The sequence below is a fragment of the Pelmatolapia mariae genome, linkage group LG6 (genome assembly GCF_036321145.2).
Source record: "Pelmatolapia mariae isolate MD_Pm_ZW linkage group LG6, Pm_UMD_F_2, whole genome shotgun sequence".
NCBI classification, from domain to species: Eukaryota; Metazoa; Chordata; class Actinopteri; order Cichliformes; family Cichlidae; genus Pelmatolapia; species Pelmatolapia mariae.
In genome coordinates, this window is record NC_086232.1 from 34,003,713 (window position 1) to 34,026,347 (window position 22,635).

The following is a 22,635-nucleotide window of genomic DNA, read 5'->3' on the forward strand; positions in this document are numbered from 1 at the left end:
TTCTTTCAACACGCATGCACAAAAAAATACCCACAGATCAACAAAGTTTCACCCTTCAGCATGTTCTGCTATCCCGTCTTTATTTCATAACTAATGAAAACAAAGTAAATGTGCCCTCTTAAAACAGAATAAATGGTAATGGGTATCAGCTTAGTACAATTTTCCACTCAGAAATAAATGGAAATTCACAAGAATCTGAGATTAGTACATTTCCTTCAAGCTCATTGTTGAAATTGACATTTTGCACGGTTCATACTGAGTTCTACCATAACAGAGGGAAGAAAACAAAAAGCCAGGACCCTTGATGTAATGAGAAAACTCAAGGAGGGAAAGCAATGCCTGTAACACCACTGTCACCCTGTAAACAGTGCCAGAGCTTTGCTGGTGTTTTTGTTTGTTGTGCACCTCTCACTTTTTTGTAACCCACCATGTGCAGTGCTGAGAGCAGCGGGGAGGCTGGTGTGGGCAACTTTAAGACATAATTGTACTACTGTGTCCGTCATTGCCGCCAGTTTAATGGAGCCCAGAGATTTTCAGATTTCACAGAGGGAGATGCTGGAACAGTCTGAAAAGATGAAAGGTTCTGGAGAAAACTGTGAAAAAAAGTTGTTTGCTTTTTGAATTGATTTCTTCTACTGAGTGGTGACACCTATCATTCAGCAGAGTACTGCATCAGGTTTGGAGCTCCAGTATTAACGGTGACAGGGTTGTGGTGACACAGCTGGCACACAAAACAACCAATGCAGTGACCACAAACCACACATCAGTATTAGTTCAGGCAAGTCACAAAGTCCAAGTCAGCCAGCAATCCCAGTACATTAGCTGAAACAACCCATCTCAGTGCCAGCCCGTATCTCCTGATGGCTCAACTAATTACCCTTCACAAATCCAATTGGCAAATATTATATTGGGCACACCATTTAAGTTTCTTTAACAATGTACCACCAGGTTCGGTAACCCAACTTCACCTTAGCGTATCCATTTCATGCTGTCTAACGTAATCGATGTCCTGGATGAGGGGTCTGTGCTCTTATTTCCAAGAACAGAGTCATTCCGCCAAATATAAATTACTGCAGAGGAACTGGAACAGTCTTCTCTTGACCAAACTGCTCCTGACAGAAATGTACATGTGCACATTTGTATGCAGGAGAGAATGACTAATAAGAGATTCTCAGTGTAATCACTCTCTCTGTTCTTTAACTCATTGTAATGAAATAATAACAAATGCAGGATCAAATACAGGACTCTACAAAAGAAAATAAAAATGAAATATGCAAGGCTGGTTTTAACATAAACCTTCTTCTCTTTCTCAGCATGTTAACAACAGTCAGGGTCTTTGAAGTTCGACACAAGAAAAACAAACCATCCAATCAGCATTAAGCAGTCGGTTATTTTGTTTTGAACGTGTAATGTAATGCTGTAATGTAATGCAGAAAATAATGCGCTCCTGTGCATGTGTGTATTTATGCTTTCTGATCTGAGGTAACCTATGATGTTTGATTTAATCTTGATAATTAGGTCTCATGGAGTTCAGAAAAGAGTGCAAGTCTAGCCTGTGGTTTAAATGCATCATTGAATATGTTGTAATTTGGGCTTCCATTCACTTCTTATAATGCTATCACGAGCCTCTGTTTTTCTTGCGTGATGCCACAGATAAAAAAGACAGTGAGAATAATAACTGGCTGTTCAACTAAGCGGCAAATGTCAGTGTGTGTTTACATCATCCTTTCTGCTTAAACCAGAAGTCAAAAACAGCTCCTTGTAGTTTACCTGCTAGACTTTACAGTTGCTGAAAAGACTGGAGTTCATCCTTGCACAAGCAAACAGGAGAACATCTTATCGCCTTCAGTGGAGCTACTATTTATTTATTTATAGCTGTTTCTAGAGTGGAGTAATTTAAGTATTAATTAAGCCTTCCAGTTCATCAGCAGCCATAATACATCTCAGCTGTTCCTCACGGACTTTGGTGTTTTATGCATTTAATAAATATTCTCTGTGCATAATGTCAGCAATCCTATAACAGATATTTTTTAAATTTATATATTAAAAAAAAACCTCAAATGCAGTTTGTTTGTTTTCTTTTGGGGGGGGGGGGGGGGGGGGGGGGGGGGAATGACCTTTGGTGCAACAAATTCAGCTTACAAGGCACATTACTGCCTCAGCTGTAAATTCATGGAAAACCAAGTGGCAGGTTTTGCATTTTACGGCCCCCATGCTTTTGTGTGCACCAAGTAATGCAAGTATTGCATTACTTTCATCAAATTACATTTTTCAGTAACAGAGTAATGTAATGTGCTACTGTGTTAAATTCAGTAATCACAACACAATTGCAATTATGTTGTTACTTGCATTACAGAGGTTCTGAATTTACTGTATCTGCATGGCAAGTGGATAGAAAAAAAAACTTCAAACATGGCCTTTATCTTGCGCTACAGTAATCTTTTATTTTAGTTCAAGAGCAGGAGAAGGAAAATAATGGAGCAGTCTACACCTTTTGAGGAGTGAAAAACTTGTAGACTGCTCCCCCTACATGTTTTGAGGAGTGGAGTGAACAGTCAAATGAACAGGAGCACAATGGTAAAGTGAAAACTGGATCCAGGACAGAAATAAGTGGATTTTACTGCAAAGACAACTCCGGCTTTTTGCAAGAATCTGCACAGAAAGCTAGTAAAGAACCCAGAGTGATGGTAAACATTTCAGATCACCATATGAAGTAATGTGAAAGCAATGTAAAGAGTAGTGTAATATTATATCTCCAGGTCCATATTCAATTCAAAATCTTAGTATAATGGAAAATAAAGCATGGTCATAAAAAGCAATTGCTATTAGTAGGGCTGGGCCATATCATCATTCATGGTAATACAGGTATAATGTTAGGCAATGATAAGAAAATGAGATATCGCGATAGAATATGGGTAAAACACGCATGCACAGTGCCTTTGTTTTCATACGCACATGGCGGAAAAAGCATGGCGGCGACGGAGAATGAGAAGGGCGAAAGTGGATCGTTGAATGAAACAGATGAACCAGAATTGGTTTGAAAAAATGGTGCAGCTTCAGTGGTGTGAAACTGGTTTGGCTTTCGTCCGGCAGATACACACCAAAGCACATTTTTTGGTAGAGCATGCAAGCGGGCCGCCGTTATTACCGTTATTACCGAACCGATTTTATGTGGTACGCGGCGCTGAAAAATCGTTCAAAAAATGTTTTAGTACGACTTTGCTAAGCTATGAAGCCGCACCGCTTGATGGATTGTCGAGGCATTACGGCTACCGTAGTCGGGAACCTCGCGGAGTGATACGTACTGTGCTTCAACATAATATTACCGTATTGTGTGTGTATAACCTCTTTTTAAGTTTTGTGCATATTATACATGGTTATGCTCAGGATATGTCGGCCACTTTCCACTGGAAATGCCTTTCGGTTAAATTGTCAGCAAGGAATTTGCATTTGCACTCAAGTCCAACAAGAAAAGTTCAAGCTTCACGCTCCATTTTATCAAATTTTAACAATAAAACACTGCATCCCACAACCGCACAAAGTAAACTGGTGCATGCCTAAATGTGTTAAGAAGAGGCAGACTGTCCCACCTGTATGCATATGGATCACACCTCCCGAACCAATAAGATTTGAAAAGAAAGCAAAATCACACAAGTAGGAGCTGAATGTATGTTTCAACCCGTTCTCACTCCCAAATCGTAACATTTTACGCTAGGTGACAAATCGTCAACATATTACGTTTTCGGGCACCCAAGGCGTTCCTACGTCACGAAATCGGAAAACTGCGGACACATGAGAACCGTTTGGACTCAATCTACACATCTTCGCTTTTTCCCTTAAAATCCCTTTAGAAAACACTATTTCACCTCATTAAAGTGCTGGTTAAGGTTAGGAATAAGGTTATGGTTAGGTTTAGCGATAAGGTTAGGTTTAGGCTTAGGTATACGGTTATGGTTAGGTTTAGGCATAAGGTTATGGTTAGGTTTAGGGATAAGGTTAGGTTTAGGCGTAGGGATACGGTTATGGTTAAGGTTAGGAATAAGGTTATGGTTAGGCATAAGGTTATGGTTAAGGTTAGGCATAAGGTTATGGTTAGGCTTAGTGATAAGGTTAAGTTTAGGGCTGCAGTACAGGGCTGGAAACCGCCGCGTACCATAACAACGTGGAAGGTCACCTTTCGCGTTCCTCAGGAACGCCGCAGGACGTGACAAAACGTCGGGATGTTACGCCTCGGGAGTGAGAACGGGCTCTATGTTTGGGCAGGTAACATGGCCAGTGTGTGCAGGTGGTAATCATACATGGACGTGGCGTGATTATACTGAATGTGAACGAACCTTAAGTCTTATTTAGCTCCATTGATACTGACTCAGAGTTGAATGTTTAGAATGGCTAAAAACCTTAATCGGCTTTGTATGTAGCCCTAGCTTCATTCTTGGAGTACTTCCCGGGAAAATATCAAGGATCATATCAGCCATCACTCACTGGATGCAGCCCCTAAGCATGAAATCACTTGAGTTGCAACACTGACACCCACACACTGTTCCTGCCACGCAGACAGAAAAAGCAATCAAGGTATGACGGTTAGGATATGACATTCCAGGGAGTAAGCGCTGATTTTCTACACAATTGGCATGCTGTGACATGGGGTGATAGTGGCAAATCCTAACAAGTCACTCTGTCAAACCACAACTGCACAATTTACATCTGTGGTTTACAACCTTCACAGCCTTTATATCTTGGGGTAGTTAGTTGGGATTGGGAGTAAAGTGGTCTCTGCCACTTAGTATGGATATCATACTAAAGAGAAACAGAGCACAGGGTTGCATTGCTTAAGAAGAAGGAAGAATAGAGGAACAAATGTTAAGCCTGTTAAAAGTCCAGGAATCCTTAGAAATCTCCAAGCATGGAAAAAACATAAATATAATTGACTTGTAGATACAAGTAAATGCCTAACATACTCAATATCTAAAAGAATTGTGATACTACTTGAGTATCACAGGTGTAGTTTGTGAAGAGTTTTTATAGCAATCATTTCACAGCCTCACATTCACTGTTTTCATAGTAAAAATGTCATTGAGACGTGTTGCTTTGTACAAGAGAGTGTGTTTGTACAACTTCAGGGCTAGACCTCTGGCCGCCGGCCTCATAACCAAGTAAACATTGCTTGGTTATGGTTTGGACGGCCAGAGAGCCCAGTAAATGTCACACACTGAAAATATGTTTAACTTGACTTCCACTGAGAAAGATGAAGAGGTCCATACACTGACAGATTTGGACAACTGTGCAGTGGATTTTAAACTAAGCATTTAAGATGTGACTGTAGGGCAGACTTTCAGAGTTTAGCAAATATAATGTATTAACAAACGCCAATGCTGCCAGTGGAAACAATGCACTAGTGTTTTTTGATGATGTACAGAGCTGCCGTCTCTGGTCTGATTCAGACAAATGCTGTGAAAATGAATAATGAACCAAAGCATACTGTGGAAGCAAACCACACCCAGACTTGCTCAAGGCAAAGAAAAGGAATGGGATAATCATCTATAGCTAAACTGGTCACCTGATCGCAACCCAAAAGAGCATACTTTTCAGATATTGAAGAGAAAACTGAAGGTAGATACCCACAAACATAAATTATTAATGCAATGCTCTTTTAAAAAAACAACAACTTTGATCTAAAGCTGAAAGACTGCACTTCGATCACATCTTGATTGTCTGAATTAAAATCCACTGTGGTGTTGTACAGAGGCAAAATTACACAAAGTTTGTCATGCTTATGGACCTAACTGTACCTTCTAGCAGTACAGAAGGGTTTATTAAATGAAATTAAATCAGTCGTATATCATAAATGACTCGAAAGGGTCCATGTAAAATCCAACTGATGAGATTTCCCCGGTCTTGGGTTGCAAACCCTTTCTGTCTTTGACTATTGATTGAAAAAGTTCTGCCAGTGAAGCCCTAAGACTTTAACATCGATGATTGCTGCAGGTGGAAATGGTTAATGGATAAATATCCTTAGCTTACTTCACCTGCTTTCATGTTTGTAGATCAGTGTCTGTGGATCAATATCTGTCCTTTATAAATCTTCCCTGCATACAGTTGGCCCATCCTGACCAGGCAAATCAAATCTCTGGCCATCATACCATTACAAAAAAGTGGTCTGATGTCTGGGTGAAAGCACCGAGCCCTCAGCCAAGACATTTCTTTTTTATTGAAAAGAAAAAAAAAACATATAAGAGGGCAAGAAGACACAAGAGGAGAGAAAAGGTTCCATTTTTAAGAAATTGGATGAAAGCATCAGAACAAACATTGGGTATTTTGTGTTCAGAAGACTAAAATTCAGAGCAGGTCTATCTGTGCATAGTATATATGGTGTTAAGGATGGATGAAATGAATACAGTGTTCTTGTGACTGAAAGTAGCCACTCATAACCTAATCTAAAATGCCCCTGGGACAAGAGTCCAAGTTGGCTTCTCTAAGGGCAAACCAATCGGTGTGCAGAGAGTTCAGGTGCAAACACAAATAAAAATACATCAAATACAATAAGCAAAATGACAGAAAGCCATTAAAGCATCTATATAACTATTTTCTTTTCTTTCTGTGTTTCAGTGCTTTATTTACACTGTTGAGTTTTCTCATTAATAATCAATCCAGAATTCTGTTATTACATTATCGTTATATGCTGAATGGGTAATACATATATATATATATACACATATACATACATACATATCTATATATGTATATGTATACATACATACATACATACATACACACACACACACACACACACACACACACATATATATATATGTATATATATGTGTGTGTGTGTGTGTGTGTGTGTGTGTGTGTGTGTGTGTGTATGTATGTGTGTGTGTGTATTATCCATTTAGCATATAACGATAATGTAATAACAGAATTCTGGTGTGCACACATAGCTGGTCTATTATTCACAAGAGGTGCCCACAGCGAAGCTCTGCACATTTGAATTGGCAGAATTTTACCCCAGATGGCCTTCCTGATTGACCAATTTATTAAGACACTGAAGAAATAGGATCAGACAATTACAAAACATAACCATACTAAAATTTATCCTATTACAGCTATAAAAAGCTTTGACTGTTTTGTGAGGTCATTATATAATTTAAATTGCAGTCACAGTTTTCTATTTAGTTGTAATGCTCTTCTTTTTTGAATATCACAGTCAAGGAAATGATCACAACAAGCACAACATTAGACCCTTACAGAACTACAACACTGACTGATTTATCTGTATAGGGGCACTCTTAGCCTCCACTGACATATTATATTACACTATGAGCTCTGTCTGAAGCTGCATTAGACAGCTGCGATGAAAGCTGTAAATTACCTGGCAGATATTGGCTAAGGGCTAACGATTTTTACTGTCACTTTTTTTTTTTTAAATCAAGTGATTACATAAGAACAATAAACTTATGGTTAAAGAGAAGACACCTTACTTGTTGATGTTACATCGTCCTTAGCTGCAGATGAAAAATGTTAGGAAACTGGAACTTTTTAGGCACATACAGCAGTAACATTGCAGTAAAGCAAAAGGAAATATAAATACGTCTCATATACAACTTACATCTTTGCAGTTTTGTGTTAATGCAAAACACTAAAACTTGCTTTGCTGGAAGAGCTTGTCTACTTCATGGCTTTGCTAGAGATATTTATCACAACTCAACTTTTCCACAATCCGATTTAAGTGATCACGGACCTTTCGTTCCACATTAACAAACCACACGAGATACACTAACACTGGCATTTCATATTATTTAGTTATCTGATGTCCCATCTCTTTAAAACAGCCCAAATTAACTGGTCCGAGTTTATATTAAAGGCATCTGTGCTTCCGATGATAACTGACGGAAGAAGAGGCACATTTAACAAGGTTTGCCAGTCCCTTCATGTGCCCGGCGCACTCACATATCCTTGAGAATCAGTCATACAAGTGCACAGAGGCGTGGAAGACAAGAAGGATTTTGTGAATGACAAGAAGGATTGCAACTGTGTAAAGGCATTCAATAAGAACAGTCATAATACTTTAAAAACAAAAAGGAAACAATCACCTAAAGCCTCAGCTTGTAGAACACTTCTAAAAGCTGAGATTCACATTTCAGTCAATGATGCCGGAGAAAAATGATGCCGGCTCCAAAAAACATAAATGAATAACACTTAAACAATGTCCCTCAACAGAGACGAAACTCGCATGTGACAATTATCAGTCATCACTTTCTGTGATGACAGAAACCAGAAAATCAGATAAACAGTGCAAACTCCAACCAGTTTGTTTTCTTTCTTTTCTTTCTTTCTTTTTTTTTTTTTTTACCTATGCGTCCAGACCTCCTCTTGCGCTCTTGGCACCCCCACACTGCCCGCTGTTCGTCCGGCCCATCACAGCAGGTAGGTCCACAGGAGACAGTAGACTATGTATCACCGTGTCCAGAGGCAGATTTATAAAGTAAGAAAGAAAAAACAACCTGTGAGTTCTCAAATTAGCTCTAGTCCAGTTAAGCAGCACTGGGTCTTTTTGTTTGTTTCACTCTTGATGTCTGTAAATCACTTTTTAAAGTAAATGTCGCTCTCTTTGCAGTGTGGTCTGCTGTGCGCTGTACTCAACGCTGCGCTCTTAATGGCGCTCCGCGCTCCTGCATTTCACAGAAAGCGATGTAGAACAAGGAGTTCTACTTCCGGTGTCAAGTTTCAAAATACAACTCCACATGATGAACGGCAGGAACAATGTATGTGTGGGTCTATACCTGAGTCAGTCTGTGTAAGCACAAGCACTATCAGAATTGTAATAATTTCGGTGGTTACATTTATTTACCCATAAAAATAAAAATGATTAGACTTTAACAAATGAATGTGGCAATAGAAGGTGATTTAACATTAGGTGTACGAATAAAATGAGCAGGAAAAAAGATGCTGGAGAAAGAAAGGCCTGCAGGGAAACTATAATGAATCAAAGTTATTAAGTAACAGGCCAAAATGCTACACTAATATATCACAACTCCAAAAAGTTAAATATGCTCCTGTCTTATGTGAGAGGTTTCCTTAAGTTATCATGTAGGACTGTGTATATTGTGTCTAAGCCGACTTCACAAGATCAGCGCACATCTATTGTATATTAAGTTTGATTTCAGCTTTAATTTATATATATATATATATAGAGAGAGAGAGAGAGAGAGAGAGAGAGAGATAGATAGATAGATAGATATGATAAAATAAATATAATGTAAAATATATTATATATGTTATAAAATATTATAAAATAGTGTTCAGGTAAAGTTAGAAAAAACAATAAGGAAAAAATAACAGGAAGGTATAACAAATAAAATGACTGGACAAAACCAGGAAATAACTGTCCATCTATCCATTTCCTACCAGTTATCCAATTCATGGTCGATGGGAACGTAGCCTATCCCACGTAGGCCAGTCTGTCCAGGGCTAACACAGAGAGACACAAAATATTCACACCTATGGATAATTCAGAATCACCAGTTGCTGGAGAACCCGGAGAAAGTCACGCAGATAAATGGAGAACATGCAAACATGCGTACAGAAAGCCTTCACCGAACAGTGGATTTGAACCCACTGCTTGTTATGAGGCAGCACACCGTGCCATCATGCTGTTCTCAAAAAAAAAACCAAAAAACAAAAAGGTCAGAAATATAAAACCCAGTGACACCCAGGCTGAGCCCACGCTCTCAGCTGTCTAGGTAAAGCCGACGATATAACGTGTCATACATTTATTTCAAAGGTGTTTGATTTTCCTCATTTTTCTTTTTCCAAATGTCGCAACATGTTGTGATACCTGTAAAACTGGTATTCGCTCTGAACATGTGCTTCGATTGCAGATACTTTCTTAGTACAACTGTATGATGGATATTTTATTTAGGCTATAAATTTTACACCTTTCCCTCGTAAATCCATATACAAAAGTTAATTTGGCATGATTTGATTTATTATGAAACGAAATTCGCTTAACTTCCGAGAGGCTTATTCCTAAACATGGTTAACTTTATGTAGGTCCGTTCCCACCGGTACTTTTAACTGAATGTGATTGAATGTTTTTCCTTTCTAACTCAAGTGTTGGCCCTGAAGAGGCGATCACAGCAGAGTTTTCCATCTGGAATATATATAATAAAAATAAAATACTAAATAAATAATCACTTGATGGTTACCAGTGACACACAGTGATTGGAGTGGGGAGTGGGTGGGAAGAAGTGAAAATAGACATCATTAAATAAATGCAAAAATAAAACTATCCAGCAGACTCAAGAGGTAACACGAATAAATGACTCCAAAGTCAGCACATCTTAAGAGATTCGTTGTGTGCACTTTTTAATGTTTGGTAACATTGAAGCTCCAGTGGTTTGCTGGCAGTAAGGACTCCGTCACGATTCCACCCCCAGTATCTTAAAAGGGAAACAAAAAACAGAAAACGTCAGTAAGAGGCAGCATTTAGCTGATGAATAAATAAATAAATAATTAAGTAACTAAATCTTGTCCACTCTTAGCCATGGATGCAATAAAAAAAATGGTTACATGCAACATTGCAATAAAAAATACACTGTAAAATGAGGAAGTCATTTTCATACTGGTCAGAAAATAACCGAGTTTTATGGTTTTAAAGTGTGTTTGTGTGAGGTACTACCCCCCCCCCCCCCCCCCCCACACACACACACACACACACACACACACACACTCCACACACACACACACACACCCTCTAATCCTGTTTAATAGATGTTTGTAGGCAACTCAACTCAGAAATACCTGCACAGAAATACTTTGAATGGAACAAAGCATAATTTACCTATCAACATGGATCAAAGAGAACAAAAAAGAAAAGAAAAAGAAAATAGCAAGTATATGGTATATAGAATACCACAGGAATCCCTTTCCAATGGGTGCCAGCAGGAATAGGATATTAAGAAATTAGGGGTGTGAATTCAAAGGATTCCTGATAGCTCATCTGATTTCTCTATTAAGAACAATGCATTCATAAGAGCAGCTGAGAAACTGCTCAGACTTTTCTACTCCCAGGAGTTGATCACAGCTTGAGGAAGTAAAAAAGAGTGGAAAAAAGTCAAATATCACAAGCAACCAAAATGACATTTGATTTGTGTTTTGTTGCATGATATATGAAAGAGTAAATGACCTTAGACAACAACCTAAACATTTGCACTACATTAGAATTCTGACAGGAGTTTATATGTAAGAAATATTAAATGTCAGTTTGCATTTTGAATTAAGCATTTACTTTTACGTGACATTCACCAATCAAAGGACAGCGCTCTCCTGCTTGGTTCTGTGGCAAACAATGGCACGTCTGATATGAGCAAGGTTTTCGTTTCTCTTTTTGACCTTTGTTTCTTTACACAGAAGACATTACATGGTTTTGTTTGTATACGATAAAACAAGACTTCAAAGACTTTGTTCATGATATTGAGCTCATCATTGATAACTATAGCAAACAAAAGTAATCTATTTAGGTATTCCAGAGCCTAATATAATAATGGACATGTTTTCTTATTATTTTATTACAGACAGTATGTCTGCAGCTATTCCTTTGACTTCCCTGCCTTCCTGAATGTCCATGAGGCAGTTTTGGTTTGGCAGTGTAGAGAATAGGTAATGACACAATATCAGTTTTCATATTTTATATCATACAGAAGTTTTTAAAATAAGCTGTTTCAAAAAAACAATTTCACCATGTAATAATACAGAAACAAGTTAGATAACATGCTTGTAGGCGACTGAGACCGCTGAAGCATGAAAGTGGGGGTCATGTAGAAAACCCACATGCTGATAAAGCAACAAGATTCATGAGGGAAATGATACTGGAAACCATGTTTATTATCCAGTCTCTTCAATTTCAGCTCTGTAAACTGGCTATATGCCTGCAGTAACACAGGGTCCTCAACCATCAGGAAAATGAAAATATGGTTAAATGGACGTTCAGAGCACTCATTTTAAAAGAAAATTTGCCTCTTCTGTGTCAAAAAGGACAACTGCTGACATTTTTGTCACAGACGATGCTCATAAAAATGACAAATTAGCATTAAATTTTGCTCATTTCTCTTGAACATGTGCAGCCCTTTATTTTTATACAGAAAGTATAAACAGAAAGTAAAGAGAGGAGGTGAGTGCTGTACGTTGGCATCGGTGATGCTGGTCAGGAGAGAGCCGCCATGTGAATTTTAAACTGATAGCACAATGATTCAGGGGAAAAAAATGAATGGAGCCATGAGGCACGGCTAGACTGGAGTAATGAATGAAGCAATATGGTACAGAGAATGAAGCAGTAAGAAGTAAAATGTGCCAAAACTTAGCTGACCAGTGAGGGGTCTGCTGTAGAAGGCTTGAGTCCTACCTATCAATTTTCAAGAGAAACAGACAAACAACAGCAAAAACATTGCTTGTCAGAGGAATAAGTACGTGACAAGGAAGACATATCGAACCGAAATGTTGTTGTGCATACAAAAACATTTACAGTGCACTGAAGCGCATTTCTTCTTTCAAATGAGTGGTTTAAACACAGAGATTTAAAAAATGTCTGACTATCCGGCAGTTTAATCTACTCCCTGAATTTTCTTTTCCACATTATGCCATTAAAAGCGTTTTTTTTCTGATGATTGTCACTTTAATTCCTCGTGGTAATTAATTAACCATGATAAGAGCTGAGGAATGAAATCCAGCTCAGTCACATCACGATTCATCATTCTGGAATGGGTTTGAGTGATGAGGCTTATTTTTTAAATCACATGGCAGGACCTTGAGCTGAGAAGCCTGTCGTCAGCTGCCACAGCCTTTGCATGAAAATCACAAAAAAGCTTCATAAATCTGTCAGATATGTCTGAATATTTTTTTTCTGAGCCTCTTATTTCATGTTAGACATTATTGTCTTTCTCCTCTGCCTTCCTCAGTCTGCCTCCTCTTTCCTCGTATTGTAGGTGGTACAAATCAGTAAGTGTTGCCTCTGACCTTGAGCTGCTAAAGCTTCATCTTAAAGCACGACTCTCAAACGTATGCTGGGCAAGGACGAATACTGCTAGCATACGAGCAAATGTCAGCAGTGTTTTACGTTTTATTTTTTGCAATACGAACGATAAAAAAAACTGTTATTCAAGCTGTGAAATTGAATTGAATGTTTAGGTTCACAGAGAGTTGGAAGCTGAATGATTAACGTGTAAAAAATATTTCCCAGAAACATCTAGTTTCAAGTCAGCTGAGAGCAGTTTAATCAATGAACAAAGAATCATCGGTCTCTCTCTGCTCCCCCCCCCCCCCCCCCCCCTTCCAGACATGCTCTGTTTTGAATCAAAATTTGTCTCATACACTTTTTCCACAAAAAAGGATAACTTGTTTTTTCCCCCTTCCTTATTGAGTTACTAGGCAAATATTATGACTTTCAAAAGTTTAACCAATTCGTGGAAACCACTATTTGAGGTCACTTAGATAATCCATTCTCCATGTATGTGGTGCGGAAAAGTCAAATTTCCACTTGACTATTAGTAACTAATTGGCTTCCAAACCAGTGTTAGGACCACAAGGTGCTGAAAAACTCTGAAAGCGCTTGGATTAAGGATGACAGAAAATTTAATTGCAATTTAATTGTAATACTTATAAAGTGTGAAAATATATTTGTTTATTGGAGAGACCTTAAAAGTTTGGGCCTTTGCAGAAAATGAAGACCACTTTACTCCAAACTCACTTGTAACTATTATCCTGCTCACATCAGGCTATACTGCATCAGTATATGACATGTGGGCTGTTATGGAACAGTGGTGGAGCATGAGACTGCTGCTTGACTGGGAATTGGTTTTCAAATAAAAGTTACAAAGCAGGTTGAAATGAAAGTCATCTCATTGAACAGTCTGCAAAAGACATGCATGTTTTAACAAGGAGAGACTGTGCTTATGTAAAAATTAAGCTGCTGGTATTTTTTGATTAAGTTATTGCTGGATGTAGTTCTTTAAGCTATCTTAAAATTCTAAAGTGATTAACTTTATTGCAAGCTCTCATCATCATACTTCAGTAACTCAGGTCTTGGCTAAACTAAACTGTCCATTCAAGACTAACATCTCACCACAATTCTAACTCAGTGAAGCCTCTGGACTTTCTTCATTGATTAGCACTTGACCAAGGTTTCCCTATTTCCCTATCTGATTATCTTTTTCTTTTTTCTTTTTTTAATTTTAATTAGCTTGGGGGAAAAAAATAATTTCGATCTTCTTCTCCAACTTAGACACGCATGGGAAGAACACGTCCACACAGAAAGGCTCCACTCAATCCTGGCCTTTTTTGCTGTGAGGCAACAGTCCTAACCACTGCACCACCATGTTGCTGTTCATCCAGCCATCCATCCATCCATTCATCCATCCATCCATTTTTTTTCTAAAGGCCACCTAACCCAGCTGCCTTAGGTAAGAGGCAGGGTACACCCTGAAGAGGTCTCCAGGCTGTCACAGGGCTCAACACAGAGAAACTGACAATCATTCATACTTAATTTCACACCTATGGTCAATTTAAAATCACAGATTAACCACACTAACTGCATGTCTTTGGACTGTGGGAGGAAGCCAGAGCACCCCGAGAGAACCCACACAAACTCCACACAGAAAAGCCAAGGAAGATGGTGGAGTTGAACCCAGGTCCGTCTTACTGTAAGGCAGTTACACTACCTACCAGACCATCATGCTGCCCTCTACTCCAAGAAGTATTTTTAATTTCCTCGTAAATAAAAAATACTAATTTAAGTCTATGTGTTTGTAGCAATGAAAACATTTTCTTCTGAAAAGATAAAGAAGATATAAATTAATAATGTCTGTGATATATTACAGCTTATCTAATAGCATCCTACTAAAACACATCCTCAGTATGGGATTGCTGTTATGGATTATGGATTATGAGTTTGTGCTTTTTATGAGCACCTAATGTCAAATTTAAAAAAGAAAAGAAAAAAAAAGACTTTGGGTCTTCATGACTTTAATATCATACAGTACCACATCAATTAACATAAACTGGGACAGCCAGAGGTGTCGAGTCAGCTGGTTTTCTTTTTTGCTGTATTTTGAGGTGTTGATAAAACTTTCCTTCAGTCATAGGCAGTGAGGATCTTGTGACTGGCACAGTTATTTTCTTGTGTTTGGCACATGACTTTAAGTTGTATTCTGCCCTTCTACGCTTTGCCCCATTTGTAATGTCTGTAGCTACTGCAGTTGATGCAGTGACTCTCTAGCATCTTTGTGTTAACACTTTATTATGCTCTATCTTCACCTCTGCAAGTAATCAATACAGTGCTGTTCAAAAAGATGTATGTGGTAAAACCTGCATTAAATCATTTTAAGGCACTTTGAGGTTATAGCATATTTTCCTTTTGTATTTGGTGTGTAAGCGTAAGTGGTTTATCAAAGAAATTATACTGATGAAATATATCCAAAGTGTTAAAGCCAATATAAGTACATCAAAATGTTAAAATGCTCCATATATCTTTTGCATTTTAATTTTAAGTGATTCTATTCAATTTTGTTTCAAACTTCCAAGGCATTAATGAACCATATTTCCCACCAGGATGGCTGCTTGATTTCATGTTTTTAAAGTCCTGCAACTAATTTTATTGGGCTTCAACCCTCCTGAAAGTTGAGCCCAACTTCCAGCTCTCTTGGAAGTTTCTTGAAATACATTAAAAACTAATTGAGTTGCTAAAGGTATCATTATTACTATGGAGTTCCAATTAAATTTGCTTGTGATGAATATAACCCAAACAAACTCATCATATGCATATATGGAAATTGTCTGTGCTTCTCTTTTCTTGCCTGTGCATATTTTTCTGCATGAATGAGGAATCCGGTTTATTGAATTAATGCCCTACAATGTTATGATATTCCGCAAGCACACATTTCCTTTACCACAGCTCACTTTGCAGCCACACTGACTACATGAAAGTAAAATCCTGAACTCTGAGTAGGAAATGTAGAGATAAAGGAAATGTGCTGTGGAAGAAGCAAAGCACAGATCCAAAATCAAAAAGTTAACGATTGACTTTTGACAGATACAAATTGTTTCAGCTACCTTTAATCCTAATAGCATAGTCAGAAATATGCATCGATCAATCCTCAGTATTCTTTTAAACAACCAGCAGACATGCACATATATAGCATACCCACAAGAGATGGATTCCCTTTTTGTCTTTTCTCACAATCCCTCTAATCCTTCCTGAGGCTCTCACTCACCCCCACCACCATCAATATGATTCACCACCAGTTCCTCCTTATGCACACACACAATCAGAGTTAAATGTGTCACGTAAGAGAAGACGCATAATAACACCAAACTCAGACAATTTGTCTTGAAACCCTTGACGCTGTTTTTGATCTGTGGCAGGAATGCAGAGTGAGTCTGGGTCAACATTACAGAGGAGGTGTGGTGGAGAGCGACTCTGTGCAGCATGATCATGTTTTTACAATTCAGGCAGAACCATGAAAGATGTCATTTTCAAAATGAACCCGTGGAGCTGGATAGCTAGGTAAAAAAAAATCATCTGGATCCAAACAAATGAATAGCTGCATAGATATACCTGATGATTATACACTAAGTTGTGTTACTGAATGTTATTTCTCTTTTAGCTCAGTTGATGTCTAATAAGACCTGGGGAAGTATCTATTCAGTGCTTAAATTCTGTTTAGTAGCGCAGATATTGCATATTGGATTTTTTTGAGCTTTTCATTTAAAATCAGGTGTCTGCTACAACTGCTGAAAACCAAGTTATAAGACAGAGAGAGAAAGTTAACCAGACAGCAAAACAATAAACCTAGTAGACTGCTAAAAGCCAGGAGAAGGTCACATTCATCATTCATAAAACTGTCAATCTGCATGATCAACTATGTACATTTAACATCATGTGATACATAACATACTAAATGAACCTTAAAGTATCAGTGTTTGGCTATCTGCCTTTACCAAGGTCAGTAGCATCATTTTCAATCACAGAGAGGTTTTAAGTACGTGCTATCCAAGATTTGTGTTCTTCACAGGAATATTCTGTATTTCTAATGATTTAATATTATTTCTTTTTACTATATGGTGAAGTACTTTACATGTCCTAATGCATTAAAATAGAACTGAAGTAATGTAAGACCTTTTACTTACTGATGTTACAGTTAATACATGCTATCTCCTGGACTGGAGAGCATGAGTTTTAGCGTGCAGTTTAAAGTGTAGGAAGCTCTTGGGTTAGTGCTGTTTTCCTTCTCTAAAAATATTACTAATGCGATAGTGTGTGCTATCCATTTTAATTGGTGTGTGATCTTAGCTGCTGCTGAGCTGCAAGGACCTCATTGTATCCAACGGCCAGTGGCAGAAGTCTTGAGATGAATGTTGTTAGAGCCTGACGGCTCGTATGTGCAAAGCACCTCATTCCATCTTGCTAATGTAAAAGGAAATATGTCCAAAGAACTGAAACATCTGTCATCCAATCTATTGATCAGGTACTCCTACAGAGTGTTTGTGGTGAAGATGTTATGACCTTGCAACTTAAATAATGTGAACTGAGCGGATATATTTTCAAATGGCAAACGGCCATTAAAAATGGTAGACATTTGGAGCTGTGCTAAACCACTGAACTTTAAAAAACTTCAGGAATAAAGCAATAAAGTTATGCTTTGCTTAATGCATTATAATTTCAAACTTGAAATGGAAGAATAAAGACAAACAGAGTAAGAAAAAAATTACCAAGAAAAATAAAATGAACACAATTCTTACTGTACGCAGAACAGCAGTGCTTTGAAGACAACTTTAATCTGCTTTTCACCATTGGTTTTTGGCTTGCCTTGCCTTTAGTAACAAAATATAAAAAGCCTTTTGTGGATGTTCTCACAAAAAGACAAATCCACTGTATCTACAGCTAAACAGACTGGACTTACTGAACGCTAATCCTGATGTTGGTATGTCTAATCAGAGCATCTTAAAGCAACACCTGCTCATCACTGACTGTGACTGAGGGGAAAAAAAGGTTCATTATTATCTCAGTGTTATTATACAGTCGGTATCACTGGTTTATGGATTTCTTGTTCATTATACGAGTAGTCTTTGCAGACTTAAATGAACTTTCTTGAGTGCGATGGGAATTAAAGTTATTACATAACTATGGGGAGGGTCACAGTGTGTTAGTGAAAGGACTTCTGAGGATGAAAGTTATCAGGAGGGACATATCCTTTACTGATATTTATTTAGCTGTGACCTGTAATTATTAATCTATAGTTACTGCCTTTTGTTTCTGCTTATTTATTTAATTATTTGTTTTGTTATTTGTCTTTCATTAAGGCAATTAGAAACTTGGGCATTAAAGACCTATTGGGTATCTGTACCTGATGCTGAATGTAAGCATTCATGTTTCCTTGTGAATGACACTGAGGGAAAAAGAAAAAAAAACATCAGTGCAATGCAGATGGATGAAAGGTTACATGAAGGCCAAGGTGTTGAAAATAACAGAAACCAGAGAGAAAGCAGGAGAGTTGTGGAACAAAGTCCTGTGGATTAAATCAAAATTTTAAATCTCCATCAAAATGACAGAAAGAAGAAAGAGTAAGAAAAAAGGAACAACTCATGACCCAAAGCAACACCTCATCTGTCAAATATGCTGGTGCTTCTGTTACGGAGTGTGTATGGTTTGCTGGTGGAACCAGTACGCTGACATTTATTGATGATTTCAGTGCCGGTGGAAGAAACACGAATGCAGTGGTGCAGGAGACTTCTGTGTGCTCAGACTGAACCAAATGCAACAAAACTCAGTGCATGATATCATCAGTAATGATTGCAAACATAAGCCCAGTGTAACCAAAGAGGTTTTTTTTAGGATGAAGACAAGCAATATCATCAAGTGATCTAGTCAGAAAACATGATTAAATTTATAACAATCAGTAGATAACCATCATTTTACAATCTACTTTTACTGAACCGCTAACCCTGTAGAGTCACAAAGGTTGAGGGATGAATATTTGTGGTGTGGACTGTATTACCAGATGAGTTACCAAGTGCCAAATAACATGGAAGAAAAACTTTCATTCTTAGCTCGCTTTCACTGTCACCAGAGTTTCACCGTGACCTTTGAGTTAATATCGTTTCCTGCTGTTCCTCCATCTAGACTCAGCCCAGAACTCGCAATCACTTTTCACTGAGCTCTTGACCATGCTGAGATTAAACTGAACCGCAGCTGCCCTTTAAAGCAACATAGTGGTCAGCGAAGTGGGTAATTATTGTCTCATCCTTCCTCAGACTTCTAAAACTATCATAGCGCTCCATAAGCCAAATCACCGCTGAATGAAATCAGATCATGCACGTGATAAACAGAGGTGAGTAAATAAAAGTAGCACTGGGTTTTTATTCCTTTGACAGTTGCATTTAACTTTGTATTAGCTAAAGTTAAAATTTTGCTATGTGTGTTGCCCTCATTTGTTAGTGAAGTCTCGTTAAGACTCAAGCTTTGCCTTTTTTTTGCTTTTTTTTTTTTAAAGACTTTTATTTAACTTTTTTTTTTCCCAACAAATACAAGACTGGTTCACATCCAAAATAGTACACAGCACAGCACTAGAATATTACACATTCTCCAGAGTCCACAGAGAACTTGTGATAATTTATGTCCATAGTTGTTGTCCATTAGAATGTCTGTGAAGGTTCTCAGTCATCCAGGTCATCGTAGTCTAAGGAGCTTGGAAAGAAAAGCGTCTGGACTTCTTAAAGTTGCTTGAAGACGTTTCACCTCTCATCCGAGAAGCTTCTTCAGTTCTAAGGTCAAATGGCCGAGAGACCCAGATTTAAACCCAGTGGGAGTATCCCCCCAAAGAGGGACAAAGCACGACATCCCAGTGTACTTCAGACCCAGCAGCACACTCAGACAGAAACTGGTTCACCCGAAAGACAAAACTCCAAAACACAGACTTAACAACGTGGTGTATGCTGTACAGTGCAGCGAGGAATGCCCAGACCTCTACATTGGAGAGACCAAACAGCCACTTCACAAGCGCATGGCACAACATAGAAGAGCCACCTCCACAGGACAAGACTCAGCAGTCCATCTGCATCTTAAGGATAAAGGTCACTCTTTCGAGGATGCCAATGTTCACATTTTGGACAGAGAGGACAGATGGTTTGAAAGAGGAGTGAAAGAGGCCATCTATGTCCACTGTGAGCGACCATCTTTGAACAGAGGCGGTGGTTTACGACACCAATTGTCTGCCATCTATAATCCAGTTTTGAGATCCCTTCCCAGACGCCTTAACGCCCACTCACATTCTGGGCCATCTGACCTCAGGAATTCACATGATAGGGTGGGGCTAGGTTTAACAATGAGCTCACCCGAAACCCTGGCTGATTAGGTCCCACACCCGCTTTCACACCTTGGCTCATGTGATTAGAGGATCACCAGGGGGTCCTTTGTCCCTCTTTGGGGGGATACTCCCACTGGGTTTAAATCTGGGACTCTCGGCCATTTGACCTTAGAACTGAAGAAGCTTCTCGGATGAGAGGTGAAACGTCTTCAAGCAACTTTAAGAAGTCCAGACGCTTTTCTTTCCAAGCTCCTTAGACTGTCCATTAGAATCCAGTTTACAGGTTACTCCCAGTGCTTCCAGTGGTTTCTTCCATTTGTCTACAAAAATTCGGGAGCTCCCATCAATATAATGTCCCAGCCTGAGCAGAGTCATAAAGTCAAAGATGAGCAACTTCCATAGAGAAATGGAGGGAGGCTCAGCCCCCACCCATCTCAACATAATGCTTTTCCTGGCCAACATTAACAGTGACTGAATTACATGCTCATGTTGTACCAGTGAGACAGGAATATATCCCAATAAACACATTAATGGGTTTTCTGTCACCTGATGACCAATGGCTGTACTAATATTGGCGCAGACCTCTTTCCAAAATGACTGAATAATAGCACAATCCCACAAGCAATGGAATCTAGTGCCCACTCTGACCTTACACTTGAGACAATTCGGAGATGTTCCCATATTATACTTACTATAAATATACGGAGAAATATACACATTGTGCAAAATTTTGTACTGCAGTTCTTTAAATCGGTTACAAACAAACATTTTAGATGGAAGGAGCAGGATTTTGTCCCATGCCTGTATATCCATTTCACATTTAAGCAACGTCCCCCAAGATTTTCTCAACCATGCCAATTTGTCCACAATTAGGGCATAAATCTCTGAATAAAACTTTGATATAAAATGTTTATGCTCCCTATTATCCAGAAGAAATTTCTCCAACCGAAAAGAGGCTGTTGAGATTTGTAATGATTTAGCATGTTTTAACACGTCTCAATCGCAAATACTAAAACTCAGTATTTGACATAGAATACTGGGACTTCAGGGATTCAAATGATTTAAACTCACCACGTTTAAAGAAGTCATAAAACCTCTTTACACCTACTTTATGCCATCCCCCAAAAAGCTCAACCCTATGTTTTGCAGCAGCAATACTTCCTCAATATTTAGCCATGGCAGATCAGAATGTTCATGTATCCAGGAAGAAAGAATCCTCGCTTGTATTGAGAGAACATAATTTTCTATGTTTGGCACTTCCCACCCGCCCAGATCTTTCGGTAACTGTAGTGTCTCCAATTTAATTTTGGGTTTTCTTCCTGCCCAAATGAAATCCACCATAGCCTTATTAATTACTTGAATATCTTCTGATTTCAAAATTGCAAACAACATGCCTGTGGGATATAATATTTTGGGTAGGATTACCATCTTAATGAGATTTATTCTTCCCAAAAATTATATCGGAAGTGACCTCCATTAGTGATGTGTCGGTCGCGAACGAAACGGCTCTTAGAGCTAGATCTTTGACATGAACGACGTGAGCCGGCTCCTTATCGCCAGCTGTGTTTTTTTTTTTTTTTCCTCTTTCTCTCACCCTCTCTCGCACTTTTTTTCCGCTTCACTCCGCACGCGAGCCTTGTGCTTTGCGCTGGGAAGAGGGGGGAGGGGCGGTAGTTACACTCGCAGTAGCACAGGAACAGAGCGGGAGGGAGAGAGAGAGAAAGAGAGCCAGGGACAACAACGTCACATTAGAAAGGTATAGTAATCATCCACAACTATTTTCAGTTGCAGATGATAAAGGATTCAGAAAGTTTATTCATGCAGGTCCATATGACAGAGAATGTGCATCTTCTTTTTGTTTTCATATTTTAATTTATATTTAATTGTGTTGTGGTTTGCAGTGTTTTGTGTTGTTTCACTTTAAATTTGTTTAAAAGGAAAAAGCTGAAAATTTAAATAGTTAAAAGTTGAAATGTGAATAGTTGGTTTTTGTATTATATGATTTATTTATTACATTTTATGTGGAGTGAATAAATAAAAGTATATTTACGGTGGCCTCTAGAGACAAAGCACGTACAAACTTCAAAACACGTAAAAACTCAGAAGCACGTAAAAACTCCGAAGCACGTACAAAAGACAACAGAAGTGCTCCAGGATGCTAGGCGCTGTGTTGAGCTTTTGTTACCTAGTGGCTACACAAGCCAGCAAGTACCAATGACCGGATTTGGTGTGTGGTAGTAACAGGTAAATGAACATTTTTTTTAAAATTATTTGAATATAT

At 38.5% G+C, this 22,635-nt stretch overlaps 1 protein-coding gene across 2 annotated transcripts in view; it reads right to left on the bottom strand.

Annotated features, from left to right (window-relative positions):
- gcgrb (glucagon receptor b) overlaps positions 1 to 8,620 on the bottom strand; it is a 52,696-nt gene extending 44,076 nt beyond the window's left edge. For both annotated transcript variants that reach the window (XM_063476667.1, XM_063476666.1), the window contains exon 1: positions 8,351 to 8,620. The gene's annotated coding sequence lies outside the window, so the exon portion shown is untranslated. The remainder of the gene's footprint in view (positions 1 to 8,350) is intronic.
- Positions 8,621 to 22,635: the final 14,015 nt, after the last annotated feature.